We start from the raw sequence: 18,688 nt of genomic DNA, 5'->3' as shown, positions 1-18,688 counted from the left end.
GGGGTAACTTTTAGATTCTGCGACTGTAGAAATCCCGCGTTTTTAGGCGAAGAACTCATCGAGCCATTTTCGGAGCACATTTTCATCCGAAAGGAAAGTTCCTTGACAGTTGTTTGATAGAGAGCAAAAAAGGCGAAAATCTGAGGGCGCAAGACCAGGTGAATAAGGCGGGTGCGGAATGGCTTCGTTTTTTGTCCATGTAGCAGAATACGGCTGGGAGTTATCGCAAAGTAGCAACACCTCACATAGTCTTCCTGGCCGCTATTCTTGAGCTGTGTCTGCAGTGTGCCTTAGTTGTTGAAGATAAATGTCAATAGTTATGGTTACACCTCGGGGAAGCAATTCCTAGTTCACCACACGGTCGCTGTTTCACCAGATTCATAATATTAGCTTTTGTGGATGTGCGCAGGTCATTTAACGGGCATTTGGTGCATTGTTTGGGCTCAACCATTCCCTTTCCCCTTATGTTAGCATAAATACACGATTTCTCGTCACCAATAACGATACAGGATAGGAATAGTCGGTGTTGCTCAAGATGATGAGCAGGTAGAGGCACATATGGCACCCCACTGTTTTTTTTTTTTTTTTTTTTTTGCGTTGAGCGTGTAGTGCTCATTCACCCAGATGTTGAACCTTCCCCATTCCCGCAAATGTCACACAATGGTGGATTGATCACAGTTCATCACATTTGCCAGTTCCCGAGCACACGGATGTGGTTCATTGTGGATTAATGCGTTTAAATGACCTTTCCACAAAGGTCTTCCAGAATGAGCAGAGTCACTTACGGCAGGCCGATCCTCAATAGAACGAAAAAACCATTTTCTTGCTGTGCTCTGGCAGTGTCATTATTCCCATTCTTGGCGCAAATGTTTCTGGCTACCTCCGCTGCTGATACCCCTCTATTGAACACTAAAAGAAGAATATCAGAAATGTTCCGATTTCTCCACTTAGCACTCCATTTTCTAGTGTCCACAGTCCTACTCACTAAAGCAGAGGTTGAAAACACCGCTTTAGTTGTAAATTTGTCTATTTTCACACGACCGGTTTCGGATTGTTATAAGCCCATCTTCAGGTATCGTACTGGAAGTAGCGAAAGACGGGAGATAATTTTCACACGCTGCAACACACATAAAAACATTTTTTTTTCTAAAAAGTTTTATGAAATTTTATAAAACATTCCGAATCGGGCTAGGTGCTCTGAAACCTGTCACCTCGAAACTAGCACCAGACAGTATTACGGACGACTGCCTAGGTAGGGAAATATACAAATGATATCGCGACACTTACGCTGTGCTATGGTCCCCGAGCGCCGCGTGTACCAGGCGCCTTGTGCTGCCAATGAGCGCAGAACAGGGAGTAGCGGATGATAGCAAGGAGGCAAATTGGTGAACCAGAGTGGCGAAAGTGCTGCCATCTATTGATAGAGAGATGAACGCAGAGCCACTAGCCCGGCAGCTCACAATTTTAATTTAGTGGTTTACATTTAAAATGAAGAAAAAACAAAAAAGATACATAAAAACATTCGAAACAAATTAAAAGCGCAATATGTGTAGTAAAGGACCGTATTATTCAGGTCGGTACAGAACTGCGGTAAAACTGAGTGGAAGGTGTGATATAAAATTATTGTTTCAGCCGTAAACCGAAATGAAACTTCCCTTTTACATGAATGGCAAACAAGTTTTAAATTTTGTGGGGATATGTAAGTGACAACGTGGAACAAAGCCCGACAATCATGAGTTAAAAAAAAACATGCAAATGTGCCGCACCTGTTTACAAGCTCTCGTTACTGATCAACAAAGAAAGTAGCGAAATCCTAAAGTCTATACTGTCAGAAAGTAATATGCCAATTAACAGCTAGCAGCAATAGCACTAAAAGGACACATTAAAAGTGGGTTCAATTTAAAACTGCTGACCAATAGTTGACAACTAATTGCGGCTTACATTAGAAAAACTCTGAGACGCATTTTACATCATGAGAGACAGAAAAAATGTTCATTAATGAGGGCACAGATAATGCCACAACTATAATGCGCCATAGTCATAGGATAAAATGAAAAGCATGCAACCATTATTAAGAGAGGACAATTTTACAGCTATGTACAATGAAATGAGTGGACCTTGCGGACCTCACTATAGGACATTGGCATATACCTATTGAAGGCAAAAAAAGAAAGAAACAAAGTAGTATACATGTATGGCGTACACGTATCAGAGACAAGAAAGAGAAGGAAATGAGAAAGGACGCTGCTTCAAAAAGGAAAAGTTATTGAGCAAGACTGCATGCTTAAGCGCAATTGGCTCGTTCAAAATGAAAGATGGATTACGGCAAATGCTACGGATATCTATTTCTAATAAAATGTTTAAAACCGAGCCCTTACGTTGAATGTGCAGATCGCCGCAATTTGTGTTTATATTTGAAATGGAATGGTTATGATCCTTCATGTGTTAAGATCCTGATGCTCTCTGAAACGTATGTTAAAGGAACGACCAGTTTGGCCTATTATGCGGAAGGGCACTCACTAAACTGGATGTGATAGAGGCCCGATTGTGCGTAGTGATTGTCATCTCTGGATTCGTGGTGCTTCAATAGGTGCCCGCAGCCCGACCATATGCGGGGTGTAGAAGGTGGGTGTAACCCTATTTCGTAAGCCTTTTGCCAATCCTGTCAGATATAACACCGACATATGGGATCCTGGAAAAAAATAGAGTTGTCATTATTAGTAGATGACCGGGTGATACCGTACAGATCTTTAAATGATAAAATGACAATATGTAGTCACAGGTAGAAACAGCCCACTTCAAGTAAAAAATGACATCGATAAGAAAACTCATGGTTAACGGAATACCAACATGGAAAACAAACACCCTGCGAACTTATACTCCAGCGCAATACATTGTTTCCCTGTGCTTTAACGTCTTCACGCCAATCTGTCGTCTTTGTATATTCTCTCCACTGACAAAATCTGTTGAGATGTTCTGTATTCAACTCTAGACCCAGCTTACTTAATGTCTCTGAGAGAATCAGTTTTCATTTTACGACAGAATCAGTGAACTTAAATACATATTTACGAGTGTTAGCCACAGATAGTAAACACAAAAGAAAAACAAATCCAAAACAAGACTTCTGAAGTTACAAAGCAAATAATATTATCAGCTATTTACTGATTGGTTGATATGTTGATTCATCCGTATTACAATACAAATTGTAGGGATGTCGTCAATTGTGTCTCATCAACTAAAGCATACATGGGTTCTTGCAATGTTTACAATTCAATTCTTATGATTTTTACAGGTTAATTCTTACAATATTTATAATTATGCCATATACTGCCGCTTTATATAGCCCTACTCGGTATTTGCGTCTTCTAAACAGCAATCTGCAATTATTCCTAATACTCATTTACCTTGTAACAACTTTAGCGTAATAAATACGTTTTTAGCTCTTGGCGAAATATATGAAATTCGTTTACACCTTTTATTTCCTGTGGCAGCCTGTTGTACAGTTTTGGGACATTACAAAGCGTACTGTTATGTGTTATGGACTTGTTTTTCCTGTTTAGGTATAAGTAGTAGTTGGATCTAGTTTCATGGCCATGTATTGATGTACTGATCTGTTTGTAGCATACAGATGAATATTTTTTGGTACATAAATTACAACCTGGAAAATGTATTCTCATGGGACAGCCAGAATTTTTAGTTTTTGAATAAATCAGTACAATGGCCCCTATTGTTGCTATTTGCTATTATCGATAAAGCTCTTTTTTTGTATCTTGAAGACAGACTGAATATTCCCATTATTTGTTCACCAAAAAATGATTCCATAATTGAGGATTTAGTGTATGTATCCAAAATATGTCATTTTGAGGCATGAAATATTGTACGTTGGTGCAAATATGTGTAGAGCATAATGTGCTGTGGGTAGTCTTTTTGTTAAGGCTTTTACATGCTCTGTCCATTTTAACTGACGGTCTATCTCCAACCCCAAAAATTTTGTGTCCACTACACATTCTATTACGCCATCATTAATTGTTAATTTATCATCATTGTGTCTTTTATTCAACCAGAAGTATATACAGTTAGTTTTCTTTATGTTTATAGTTACTTTATTTTTCAGTGACCACTTGTGAACATCTTCGAGGGTTGCATAGCCTTTTCTGTCAAGTATGTTGTAGTTTTAGCTGTGATCACTATGTTGCTGTCATCAGCTAATAGTATTTTTCCCCATGCCTGATACTCTGTGGAAAATCATGAATGTAAATAAGGGATAGGACTGGATCTAATATACTGTCCTGCAGGATGCCTATATTAATATTTTTTTGATCTGATTAGTGTTGTAGTAGAAATCCTGAAGTATGTGAAATCTAAACATGCTGCATCCATTTTTCTAGGTAGGATTTAAACCACTTCTTAACTACACCTCTTATTCCTAGTGACTCTGATTTATGTAATAAAATTAATGTAGTCCACTGTATCAAATGCCTTTGATAAGTCCAAGAAAATTCCATTCACATGATCGCCTTCATCCAGTGCCTCAAGAATGACCTTTGTAAGCTGTGCAATAGCCGATTCTGTACCTCTTTTGGGCCTGAAACCATGTTGTTCTTTACAAAGAAAGTTAAACTTCTTTATTTATTAACCTATTTTTCATTGTTTTTTCAATAATTTTGGAAATGGGCAGCAAGAAGATTGGTCTGTAGTCATTTTCCGCTTCACCATTTTTAAGTATGGGTATTACTTTCACTTGTTTTAGATGCTTGGGAAAACAACCAGATTTGAGTGATTCATTGATTATTTTTGTTAATGGAGCTTTGAAGCTTTTATGCAGTTTGCACATTCTTTAAGGACACAAGCAGGGATTTCATCTAGACCAATTGAGTTTTTATTTTTTACTTGATGTATAACTTGTGTGACCTCTTTCTCAGTTGCTGGATAGAGTGCCATTGAGTTTAGTGGATGGTTCTGAGTGGGTAAGGAATACGTGTCTGGAAAGTTCTGTTGTAATTTCTTTGCAGTGCCGTTGGATTACACATTTACAAAGTCAGCTATTTCTTTTGGGTGGTTCATTAGTCTACTTTTGTTCTTAGCTTGTGAATTCAAAAGTTTTTCCCTGTGTTTGCTGTTTCCCATTTGATTATACTACGGGCTGCATTGCTTTGGTTTTCTGCCTGCAATAGTATTTTATCATTTGTGAGTTTTTTTAGCAGCTAGTGGTACCTTTCTGTAGATTCTCTTGTAGTTTTATAAAATTGCAAAAAGGCTGGGGTCAGTCTGCCTATTTTTGATTGAAGCGTGACACCCTAGAGTTTCAGAGAGATTTTTTGATATCTCTGGATATCGATATATATTTTTTCTGTAGCTGCATTGTTATACAAAGTTTTGGGAAATGCTTCCTCAAATTTTAGTTTAAAAATGGACACGAAACTGTTAAACTTTTTTTTCACATTTGTTTCTGCATAGACTTCCTCCCACCCTTCATATTGTATTTGGGATGAAAATCCATGGCCGGTCATTGTGGCAGAGTGTTTCTAGGCAGTTCAGTCTGGCACCGCGTGACCGCTACGGTTGCAGGTTCGAATCCTGCCTCAGGCATGGATGTGTGTGATGTTCTTAGGTTAGTTAGGTTTAAGTAGTTCTAAGTTCTAGGGGGCTGATGACCTCAGATGTTAAGTCCCATAGTGCTAAGAGCCATTTGAACCATTTTGAAAAGTCATGCAGTTTGACTTTGAGAAGAGCCTTTTGTATATTTTTAATTTAGGAGACTATTCTACACAAAATTTTACTTTTAATATCTGACACAAATGATCTGATAAGCCTATGTCATGAACATGTATATAGCATTTTTTCCTATCTGTGTCCATTGCTACATGGTCTGTCAATGTAGAAAATTTTTTGGTTACTCTAGTGGGACAGTTTCCAAGTGAACTATTTCATTGAATGCAAAATTATGTTCCACTTAAATCTCTTACCTGCATAAGTTCCCCTGCTAATTACCAACACTGTTCTCCATTACACACACACACACACACACACACACACACACACACACACACACACAAATTTTCTCAAGGTCAAATGATATGTGTCACAGTTTTTGTCGGGGCACAAAATCCAGTGACAGGTTTCTTTCTGCTGGAATTACGACTTTCTCTGGTTGTCAACAATGTGCATCGCCAGTTCATTGACTGTTGCTCAGTTTGAGTTACCTCATGTAACGATGAGGTCCAAAAAATTTATTTTGTTCCTCATTTGGTGCAAAATTAAATGCTATGAAATACAGACCAGTCAGTAGCTCCCTGGTCACAAGTCTTGAAACCCCCCAAGAACAAAATTTTCTGTAATTCAGTTCCTTTGAAATGTTGTACAACCTGTGGAAATTCTGTTCATAATTTTGATCCACTTAAAGTTTGCTTACATCACAAACCAAATCTTGAGAAATCAGAGGTGGTTATCCAGGACAACTTTCTATTGCTGCCGAACACTCCATTATATTACAGATGGTATTTCGTAGATATAATAAACTCCTAAAACTTGGCACACAGATGTAGCAGCTGCAAATGGTGTCTAAACATGTTCAAAGCATGCTGGGAGTAGACATTTATTCACAATGAAGTGATTGTGTAAAGTTAAATTTTTACAAATGGACTTTATTTAAAAGATAGCCCCATAAAATAAAAATGAATTGATGGTTACTTTAATGCAGAAGATGGAATGTATTATCAAAATAAATTAATTAGTAGTAAGAAGTTAAATTTATTAAAACAATATGAGGCAAGGGATGGTCTCCTCCTTTCACAAGCATATTTTGCATGCACCTCATTGTGTGGACAACATTCTGAGACCTTTACCTTACTGAAAATGTATCTTAATTATCTTAGGTGATTACTGCAATGTAGCAAATGTACCCTAATCAGAGGACTGGCCAAACATTTCATGAAGTGTGAACTGTAACTGCGAAGTTAATTATTTCCAGGTGGAGAATCGCTCTAAAGATGCTGGCTGCAGCGGTATTTATACGCTGATGCCTAACAGATCTTACATGTGTCTGCCATGTCAACAAGGAAGTTGGTTTTGATCATCATTCGTGCAGAGGTGAGATGTAAGGAAGTTAAAAGACAACTTGTATGGTAGTTAAATCTGCAATTTTTAATTGCAGTGATACCACTGACAGCTTTAAGCTTGCAGTTAAACTAGCTTAGTGTGTGCTGCTTCACTTGTGCATGCTATACAGTCTGCACAGATTTAGTTTTTACATAATTGTATTTTTGTTTACAGATTGTAACTCCTTCTAAACTTCTCTCATTGATGAAGAACATAGAATCATAGTATTTTCTCAGTGTGCTTCTGACCTAAAGATTCTAGTAGCTGGAGTCAAAAGTTCTTGTTAATCATGCATTTTGCATTCTTGTAAAGATGTTTCCATAGAAACTTCAATCCCCAACACAGATTTCTATATATCTGAGAAGTGAAATAACATTTTCAATAGTATTAACTTTGAAAATTGTGCAATATAACAATTTTCTTGCAATGGAAAATCCACGATGGTATGTAACATTATGAAAAAGATAGTTGCTATTCGCCATGAGTGGATGTGTTGAGCTGCAGATAGGTACAACAAAAAGACTGTTATTTTTGCTGTGTCTATCTGCGACTCAACATCTCTGCTATATGGTGAGTAACAACTACCCTTTTCATGTTGTTAATTATTTTCTTAAATTTTTATCCCCTATGTAACCCTGTTAGGGGTTGAACTTCCAAAAACAGTGACACACATTTTTTATATCTAACAGAAGTCAAGTACCAGCTTCCATAGATGGAGATTTAATAACACTTAAATAGATTTTAATTGTGTGAAAACCTTTATCCACCATTACACTCACACAGGTATTAAATTTCAAAACAACTACATAAATACATTCTTAATTTCTGACTGAGAAACCAAATACAAATTTTCATAGGTCATCTTGAAAGCTGCCTAAATAGTGACATATTTTAAAAAATATTTCATCACTATTCCAACTTCTTAGGGGGTGGAATTTCACAACATCCCATCTTAGACACCTGCAGTGAAAAATAAACACCCTCTGCAAATTTAAAGTTTTTCCTTAGTGGTTTGGGCTGTGCAGTCAGTCAGGACATCACCTTCATATATAGATGGGATTGCCACAGTGTGAACAAGCCACTGTATACTACCTGGTGCCTACAACAGCTTGTAACTGTTTCAACTGTGCTAAAGGAGGAATTGGTGGTGGCAGTGGTTGGGAACCACATAATCCAAGTGGTGCGCTGGCTGCCAGGCTGGCAGGCCCAATCCGTCATGCTGGCCAGGAGTGTCCGCTATGCCCATGCAGCCGTCTACATCTCCATTCTTAAAAGATAATGTGTGGATACCAATATCCTAAAGCAGTATGGTAGAATTAAATACTTGACAAATTTTATTAAAATGAAATTTTTTATACTTAACAGCATCAAATGTTAAAATAAATTCTTACTGTACTTGAGTGGTGTCCACACACTGAATGTCAAAACCTGTATGAATGAATATGGGGCAAGTCCATAAAGTACCTTTCTTACAAGAAGAGGCCATGACATTGATTACCGATTTTCTTCACATTCTGTGCTCTTTTTATTAGTCAATTAGGACAACATAATGTGAAAGTAGAAGGGCATACTAATGGATGTGGTGGAGAAAATTGCAATAGAAGTTTTGTGTGTCAGTGATGTACTAGCACATGGCGACCGTGAGTGTGAGGTGGCAGTGGTTGTGTGGTTAGCATTAAAGCTCTGCAATCAGTTGATTGTTGATCAATTCCCACTCTCAGTTTTTATTTTTTCAACTCTAAGTCATATTATTTCATCCATACGACATTTGAAAGATACTACGACACATGTATTTGCGTGAACATACTACTGAATTTTCAATTTTATTTGGTCATTTGCTAATTTTTATCACAACAAACACAGATGTCACCATCATGATTCTGTATACAGATTCATCCAAAAAAAGGACGTTTTGCCATTCATGCACACAGGTTCGTCGTTGAGTACACCATTGCAGGTGCTCCTTTCTGTGATGCAGCATCAAGGGTAGCAATTTTAATGGCCAGTAGTGTATATTGAGAGGCCAATGTCAAAATACCCAGATTCGTGAACAGGAGTTGACAGGAGGTTTGTGAACTTACACAACTTATTGCCCAAACTGCCTATTTATGAACCAAAAATATCCTTTTAGAATGGAAAGAGTTACCCAAAAATATAATACCATATGATATAAACGAATGAAGATAACCAAAGTAGACCAATTTTCGTGTTGAACGATCAGTCACTTCTGATACCGTTCGAATAGTAAAAATGGCAGTATTAAGTCTTTGAACAAGATCCTGAATGTGGGCTTACCATATACAGCTTGCTATCTATCTGAACACCTAGGAGTTTGAACTATTCAGTTTCACTAATCATATTCCCATTCTGTGAAATTAAAACGTCAGGTTTTGTTGAATTATGCGTTAGAAACTGTAAAAACTGGGTCTTACTGGGATTTAGCATTAGTTTATTTTCTACAAGCCATGAACTTTGGTCATGTACTGCACTATTTGAAACCGAGCCAGTGTTGCACACAACATCCTTCACTATCAATCTGGTGTCATCAGCAAACAGAAATATTTTAGAGTTACCCGTAATACTAGAGGGCATATCATTTATATAAATAAGGAACAGGAGTGGCCGCAACACTGATCCCTCGGGCTCCCTCCACTTAAAAGTACCCCACTCAGACCCCACATCACAGCCGTTATCAACATTGTGAATAATGACCTTTTGCTGCCTGTTGCTAAAGTAAGAGGTGAAACAATTGTGAGCTACTTCCCATATTCCGTAATGGTCCAACTTCTGGAGCAGCCCATCCAGTACCTCACAGAGAAAAGAGAATACAGCATTTTCAGTTGTTAAACGACTTCTAAAGCCAAACTGTACATGTGATAGCAAATCGTGTGAAATAAAATGATCAATTAGCTTTACATACACAGCCTTTTCAATAACTTTTGCAAATACTGATGGCATAGAAATAGGTCTAAAATTGTCTACATTATCCCTTTCTCCCTTTTTATAAAGCGGCTTTACTACTGAGTACTTTAATCACTCGGGAAACTGATCTTTCCTAAAGGAAAAATATATCCCAAAAAGGAAAAAAAATCTCATCCACTGTTCATGTCTCATTTTAAATTCCTTCAGAATTGCCTAATTCAATTACTCAGTTATGCCAGTTTAAGTTTATTTTGTGTTCATTTTACAAATTGTTTCCAAGAGACTATCCATTCTGTTCAGTTCAGACTTCAGAACTGCAGAGTGTATTAAGGTAAATGTGATTCAAACATTTTATAACTTAAAAAATTTGTGCAGCTAGCTAATTTGTGTAATAATGCTAGTAATGAAGTTAACCTAAAGAGTTGCTCTTAATTGAAGTAAGTTAATATGTAATAGCACTGTATTCCAGTTTACCAACTTGAGTGAATGTTGGATGATGTAGTGCCAAGGATAAAGATTCTGGGTTTATAGACTACACTTTAGTTGGTGTACTGAGGCCAGGTACAGCCACTTTTTATGGTCCACATGAAATCCTGCTACTAAATGAACACAAATTTTCATTCAAATTACTCCACCTTCTTGGAGATGCTGCTTCATGGTGGGATTTATAGAACAAATCACGTACTTTAAATCAGGAGTGGCCACTATAGGGTAAGTCCATGAAACAATTACTAACCAGTTAGGCATATTGTTCATATCTTCAGGGGTAACAATGAAGATTATTTACAGATCACTTTATCTGTCTGTATATAAGGAGAAAAACAGCTAACTGAGAACAGAAAACCCTGCTGCTTGTCATCTCAGCATTTGTCTTGTATAAGTGGTATTTATCTATAGAAATTATCTTTGGTGGAAACACATTCTTCTAGTCCAAATTTTGAGTACTTTGAGGAGTAACAGGTAATAAAGTATCCCTTTCAGTTCTTCTGGATATCTGGGACTTTTGTCTGGTATCTTCTGGGAACCTTGTGCTCTTATGCACTCGGTTAGGAAGGTCCACTGCCAGTTCTAGTTTGGAGTGAAAAAGTTTTATGGGAATTACTTCTGCCTCTTAAAAGGGTTTCCGTTAACTGCTTTGTCAATGGCATTGAAACCTCTTGGAAGTTAATATTGAATAAGTGTGGAGGAATATATTTCTCACTGTCACTTTATTAATTGGGTAACAAAATTTAACACAGCCTTTTCCAATTGAATAGCAAGCATGTAATAGGACAAAGTGTGATTAACATCTCTTGCTACTTCAGAATCTAGCACCTCAGAAGCTCTTTGTTCATGGGAAACCCAGTAAAATGGAACCTCACACAGGAGGAACTCCATGCCAACACACATTTAGAGACACTGTCAGTGTTGTAAGCACATCAGGTAGCAGTCTTGTGGTGCTGCATAATATCCCTGCAGGATGTTCAGCATCAGAGAACACAAACCAAATGCAGAATAGCATTAAATACGTTACTTATTTATTCTAACAAAACCTATGTGCCACTGAGTGTGATTACTTAGTTATTTAAAATGTTGTTGGTACAGGCATTCTCCCTATCCATTCCAGAATTATAATTTTGTGCCCTTACACTACAGTTCATTGATTGTGAATAGGTGAGTTCATCACTAAGCCCCTTGTTTATCATATACCATTAGGGAGTACATATTAGCATTTAAGTTTAAGGAGGCTATTGCAAGATGCCTTGTTATCAACTTTCAGGAAATTAGGACTAATGAAATAACATTGCAAAACACAATTGGGAGGAGGTATGTGAAAATAATCTTGTCATGTATGATTGGCATTCTGGAGTAGTTCACAAAGTGTGAGAAGTTTTCTCCTAACTCCTTATATATTGTAAGAGTAAGCATTTTCATGAGATATTAATACAGAATGAATGCAACACTTTAAACATAACTGGCTTCTTTCTTTGACACTAAGACCAACATTTCCATTCTAACGTCTTGTCATATAATAACAGGATTTACTATATTGTTCCACAGATCAGTGTGAAAGAAGCCTTAACATCTTGCATGGTCAGTCACGATTCATGCTGCTAGTTTTCAACCCTTAGATATGATTAGTACATGTGATTGATAATGATTAGATTTTAAATTCAGAGGTTGTTTTCTTCCTTTTTCTATGTGGTAGTTCATAAAATTTTGTACCAGAAATGCCCAGATATTGCCTGATAATTTCTTAAAAGGTTCATTGTTTCAAAAGTGAAGGGTACATGCTCATTGTTAGTGTGCCCTGTCAGGTCTGTTGACTATCGATCCTGTTTCGCAACATTTAGCTTATTACATTAACCTAAAGCGTGGACCATACTTAAATTCAACTAAGCAGGTGCCAAGATGGAGTGTGTAGGTTCCTTATTGAATTTGTGTTGCGAGATATATTAACCCATAGCAAAGATATTGAAAGTGAATGCACAAAATTTAACCTTAGCATTACTGCTTCTAGAGGTTCTGATAATGACTGAAAGTGAAGAGAAGAAATTGTTCTCGATAGTGATGTCTACTAATCTAATTAGATCACTTCTTGAGAAAGGAATTGGGAAGATTATGAGCTTGTCATATGGTGAGTAGTGTGAACAGTTGCACTGTGGTGGTGTAAGTAAATGCCACATTATTCTAACAAGTGGCATTTACAGATCCATGTCATAACAAAGTATACTGGACAGATGCTGAGCTCACAGCAGTGAACGCAATGAGCATGAACAGCAAGACAATCGCTGTGTTGTTGAGAAGCATGGGGACCAAACAGCCACTGAGTGTAACAGTCATCCCAGATTAGTGGTATGTGCTAGCTGTGGGGCTGAAAAGATTAACCAGTCTTAGTATAAAGAGCTGTCCACAAGGCAGTTTGCTTTGTCTGCTTGTAAACATAAATGTGATTTAACACATGCATTGTTGGCCAGTACAAACCTTCATTTGAATAGTATGTGTTTGTATATATGGCTATGGGCAGTTCTGATTTTGCCTCCTTGAAGGCAATTTTTGGTCAGAAGTCCATAACTTTATACTTACCATGAGTGAATTTTTGTTTTTGTCATCTAGCAGTAGCAAGATCTTGTCATTGGCTGTTTGAATACTACTTTGCCACTTTGAATTCTGACTTAACAGGCCCTACCATCATAAAACCAGAATACTATAACTTAATCCTGTTTATAGATCATACAAGTACATATTCATAAGTTGCAGAGGTGTTTTGTGATGTTCTCAATGTTTACCACTTCATAAATTTAGACTTGTTCCAGGGATTGGTTTAATGATAGCAATGTATTACTCTAGTTGGGTATAGAAACTTCTGATCTAGAGGTCCCAAACGTTCTTAAAAGCTGGTATTAATTCAGCCTGGTGTGAATGTTCCACTTTACACTACATCATTTCTAAAGTGTCATCTCCATGTAACTTGTATCTTAAATGTTGCTCACTCACCATTGTAAAATTTTTCCCTAATTAATGCTATATACAGTACTATTAATGCTTGGCATTCTTTTAATTACTAGTTACTCCAGAGGTATGAATCAACATGATTTGTCTTACTGCCAGGACAGCCCTTTGTGGGAAAGGGCAGTCACAGCATTAAATCTGTTAATAGCTTTTAAGTGCTTGCAGTGACAATATTATGGTTTTCTCAATCATAAGTGCTATAATGGACTAACACACTAGTCTGCTATAGATTGCCATTTGAATTTATATGCTTCACAGTCACACAGGCAATTTAAAAAGCCACACTGTCTTTGTTTGTTCTTCAGCTGAGCATTGGAGTGTGTGATAGATTTTTTGTAGCCTGTATTCTTACCTCTGGGGTTTGTACAAGTTTTAAATACTGCAACTGTGGCTTTACTATGCCAGCTTTCCCCCACTGTGCAGAAATAAGTGGCACTTGGTGTGTAGTGCACACTAAAATAAAAATACTGTTGTTTCTCATGTACAACACATAAAAATAGAACGTAACACACTGCTATAGGTGTAGGGATATTATTCCCTCACCTGGCAGTTAATGTTTGAATAATTCGATAACTTCTTCTTGGTTAAAATAAGGTGTGTAAAATTCTGTGTACAGTCTTCATCTGACTTGAAATTACCATTTATGTTAGCAGTACACTGTTGGTTCCTATCGTATTAGCACTGCTATGGTCGGCCAACCACCGTCACACTCTGTGTGGTTTTACTTTGTTTTGTCTGTTCTTTGTCTGAGTATCTCTTGTCCTGTGTCGTCTGCCATCTTTCCTGTTGTTTGTTTTTCTTCTCTTTGGGTGGTTTTAGTTTTTTGGAAAAAGGGACCGATGACCATAGCAGTCTGGTCCATTTAATCCCCCAAACCAACCAATATTAGCACTGCTCATTCATGAATGTCCTTACGTCAGAAGTGTCTGTGTTAGTTGGTAACTACTATACTGGTTTGTTCAGTGAATCACTCCACATCTCGTGAATTAAGAGGGCTTATTAACAGACTGAGATTGGTTTCATTGACAAATGTTTGTTGCTCCATTTCAGGATTATTGTCTTTCTCTAAGTACTCCCCTCCTACTGAAATGGAGTTTTTATAGAAACCCTGACAGTACATAGTGCAGACCATTTATTTGTCACGTCCTTGAAAATCGTCACTTCTTGATCATTACTTAGAGTTCTAAAATCAGATGGTCCAAAGTTTTGCCTTTAGCGATAGGACTTTTTTTTTTTTTTTTTTTTAGAGAAGACTTGGTACAAGATTGCTGCTGTAAGGTGGCTGCAGTACACAGGTAATGTTGAACTGAACCAGAAACCAAAGACTTCATTTGTGACTTGAAGCTGCACATTGTCATGAAGTTTCCATCCAGTTTGAGAAACTTCTGGTCTTTTCTTGCAATGTGCTTAATCAGTTTAGCCAATACTGATGTTTAGTATGCTGCTGTAACATTAGTGTGAGGAACTGCATGCTAGTAAATCATTCCATGACTGTAAAAAAGGAATGTTATCATCACTTTTCCTGCAGATGGTAAAACTGCCATCTATCTTTTGGTGTGGGAAATTGGAGCAGTTTCCACACAGTGCTGTCTAGTATCCCTCCAGGATCATAATTATGCATCAGAGCCATGACTTATCACTGGTGATATTAGATTCCAGAGACAAAGCCTCTATATAAACAAAGAGATGCTGCACCTCATGGCTTGTCTACTGGCACAGCATTTTATTTGGAAGATGTGACACCCAACAGGAACAAGCATGGTTTATGGAAATATGATCCCGCATAATTGTAAAGACACTCCTGTATGAAACTTTGGTAACTGTAAGGTTAAAATGAACACAGAATTTTATTGCACCATACTGCTTCTCTTGTATCACCTCCAGTGTCCGGTGCATATGAAATGCAAAGAATAACAACAAAATAGAGTACTACTGTTTGCAATTATTTATGATACATATAGCAAACTGTCACAGAAGCAACAGGAAAGTCTTTGTTGATCAGCCCGTGTAGAACTCGTAACTGTTGGATGCTAAGTATGACAACTGATTTACCAATCTGTTAAAGGGAAACAGAAAGTGCTGGAAGTCTATAAGCATGTAGCACCAGGAACTGTCTTTACACTTTGATTGGGTTTGAGAGTGCTTGTTGAAAGAAACCCTGTATTTTGTGAAAATAGGGTTGCAGAGCTTTGTGGGTATATAGAACATGATACTAAACTTCAGCTTTAACCCATTACCTGATTTGAGTTATGTGGTTTCATCCACACAGACATATCCCTGGTGATAATTTTCCTCCTGTATTTTGTGAAATGAAAGTGGTGGTGAGAAATCTGTAGCATGGGCCTAGGTCTCCGTAATATTAATAGGTGACAATTTGGTTGGATTAGATTAGATTAGATTAATTATTCATTCCATAGACCAACAAAAGAGGGAATCCTTCTGGGTGTGGAACATGTCAGGTAAACACATTACAAAAATGAAATTAGAAAAACTTGGGTTTCATTAATTTTAATGATCGTCAGTCAATAAACAGTAAAATTATGTACATGAATTAAAATTAAACTTCTAATATTTACAGGTTTAATACTTACATCTGCTTTCATTAAATCCCTCATTCACACAGTTGTTAGTGACTTGGTTATTACAACCAAGTATTGCCAAAAATTAAAATATAATACATTTTCATTAAAATGGTATACAGCACTTGTTGAGAAATTCATGGATGGAATAAGAGATGGCCACCAAAAATTCTTTTAAATTATATTTAAATTGTGCCTTGTCTGAAACTAAACTCTTAATGGTTGCTGATAACTTATTGAAAATATGTGTTGCTGAATACTGGGCTCCTTTCTGGGCAAGAAAAAGTGATTTTAAATCTTTATGTATATTGTTCTTATTCCTAACACTGATACTGTGCACTAAGCAGTTAGTTGAAAAAAGAACTGTATTATTTACAACAAACCGCATTAAGGAATTAATATACTGAGAAGCTGTGTTTAGTATGCCCAATTCTTTGAATAGGTATCAACATGATGGTCTTGGATTTACACTACACATTACTCTTATTATACGCTTCTGTACTCTAAAAAGTTTTTCTCAGTTTGTGGAGTTACCCCAAAATATGATACCATATGATGTAATGGAGTGAAAATAAGCAAAATATTCCAGTTTTTTTATATTTATATCTTCTATGTCTGACATCATTCGCATTGCAAACACAAACTTGTTTAGGTGTTTTAGCAGTTCGTTAGTATGTTGCTCCCAACTGAATTTATTATCAAGTTGAAATCCTAAGAATTTCACTCTCTCAACTTCTCCTATTTCCATGCATTCATATTTTATACACACACTAGAAGTAAATCTCTTAAAAGTTCTGAACTGCATGAAGTGAGTCTTTTCAAAGTTTAATGACAGTGAATTGGCTGTGAACCACTTATTAATGTCAATAAAAATTTGATTAGCTGCTCTTTCTGAATTTATATTTGATTTACTATTTATTGCAATGTTTGTAACTGATTGTGTAAATAAAATGCAAAAGAGATGGCTGCAGACATTTTAATTTTGTAAGTTAATTATGTTGCAGTAGCAGTTGTTGTGTGGACTGATGAAGCACTGCATATTTAGACAGTCCTAAATCTCTGTACTGCTAAGTGAACAGCATAATGTATACTGCAATGGTTAGATAAAAATGCTGTACACGCAGTGGATCAGTGTGGTCACAACTGTGCCTTAGATACCTGTGCGTTGCCCTGTTATCCTAGAGAGCACATGTAAAATCTGTTATGCTCTGAAAGTCATACAGTTGTACAATTTTTGCAGTGATTTTAGGCTGTGTAGAACTTAATTGTTCCCCATAATGAGGTGTGCAATATGGCAGGGTCCAGACTTATAGTGTCAGTTTTAATGCAGCTAGAGAGTCAATCCATTGGCCTCAAAATTGTTCCGTGCAGAAACTCATGTACCTGAATAGTGAAGTGTGCTGATTTAACAGTGGCCCATCCATCCCTTGTCATTAGCCTGAGGTATCAACAATGTCTCGAGCATATCTGAATTAAAAAATTCCATTAATGTAGACTTCATAAGTGAAAGTATGGTGACATCCTGCTCTATATTATGAGAGGTGGGTTCCTTTCTGACTCTTGCTCATAATGATTGCCCTTGGGTCAAAAAACGTCATTCCTCCTGTGTGAATTGCAATAGGTCACACATAATGTATAATGTAAAATTAGTAACAGCTATACTTTTAAGAATATGTAAAATGTATTTTGATGATGTCAATTGCATGTTAAATATACTGAACAGTAAATAAATAAACATGAAACATTTGTCAGAAAATAACACTATTGAGCTAGGTTTGGAATTTGGAAATTATGCCAACAAAGCATTGCAGGCGACAACTTCCTGCTTGCAGGTAATTAAAACACATTTCAGTATCCTTAGATTTTCAAATATTTAATGTCACTTGCATTTCTGGCCTGAGTACTTGTTCAGCTGACATATTCCATTGGCAACTGCTCAGTCGGTTGAACAATGGTGGCATGTGTTTCCTCTCTTATGTATGCCATACAAGCTGTTTGACACTGCCTGTATCAAAAGGAAGTATATCCAAATTGAATAAGGGTGCTTTCATGTGGTTCTGAAAGAGCAGTATCTATAAAATTTACATCCTTTTGCCCTTTCTGTAGATACTTGTGCACCCAGACACATGGCATTAGTGACTACTGAAGAGTGCAAATGTATCAGCTCAGTGTAAATGTGTTGGCTTCATAACTGAAACAGTAAAATATCATGCATTACAATGAAGCCGGAAATGCTTTTTCTAGACTTTAGTGTGGGTATACCTGCAAAAGAGGTATTTATTTGCACATCTGTAAAAGGTCAGGAGGGGACAAGGACATCAGATATGCTTAAATTGATAATGTGTAAGTTGTGTGTGTTGCAGTAACCTGGAAGATTTCAGTGCACATTTCATGTGTGAACAGGTGGACAACTGTGGTAAAGACCCAATAGTATTAGACTCTGGGACTGTGGTTCATCTGTCTTAAGATTTCTCAGAGGCTTACATTCAGTGAGCACAAGTTTGCTAATACCAGGAAACTTGGACTCCTTGTACACAGAAAGCATGCAGAATTTGTGGTTCCTGCTGTGTTCAGAATTGCACCATGTATTAATGTTA

This window comes from Schistocerca gregaria, chromosome 5 (genome assembly GCF_023897955.1).
Source record: "Schistocerca gregaria isolate iqSchGreg1 chromosome 5, iqSchGreg1.2, whole genome shotgun sequence".
NCBI lineage: Eukaryota > Metazoa > Arthropoda > Insecta > Orthoptera > Acrididae > Schistocerca > Schistocerca gregaria.
The sequence above is the reverse complement of the archived record's forward strand: the minus strand, read 5'-3'. Positions refer to the sequence as shown.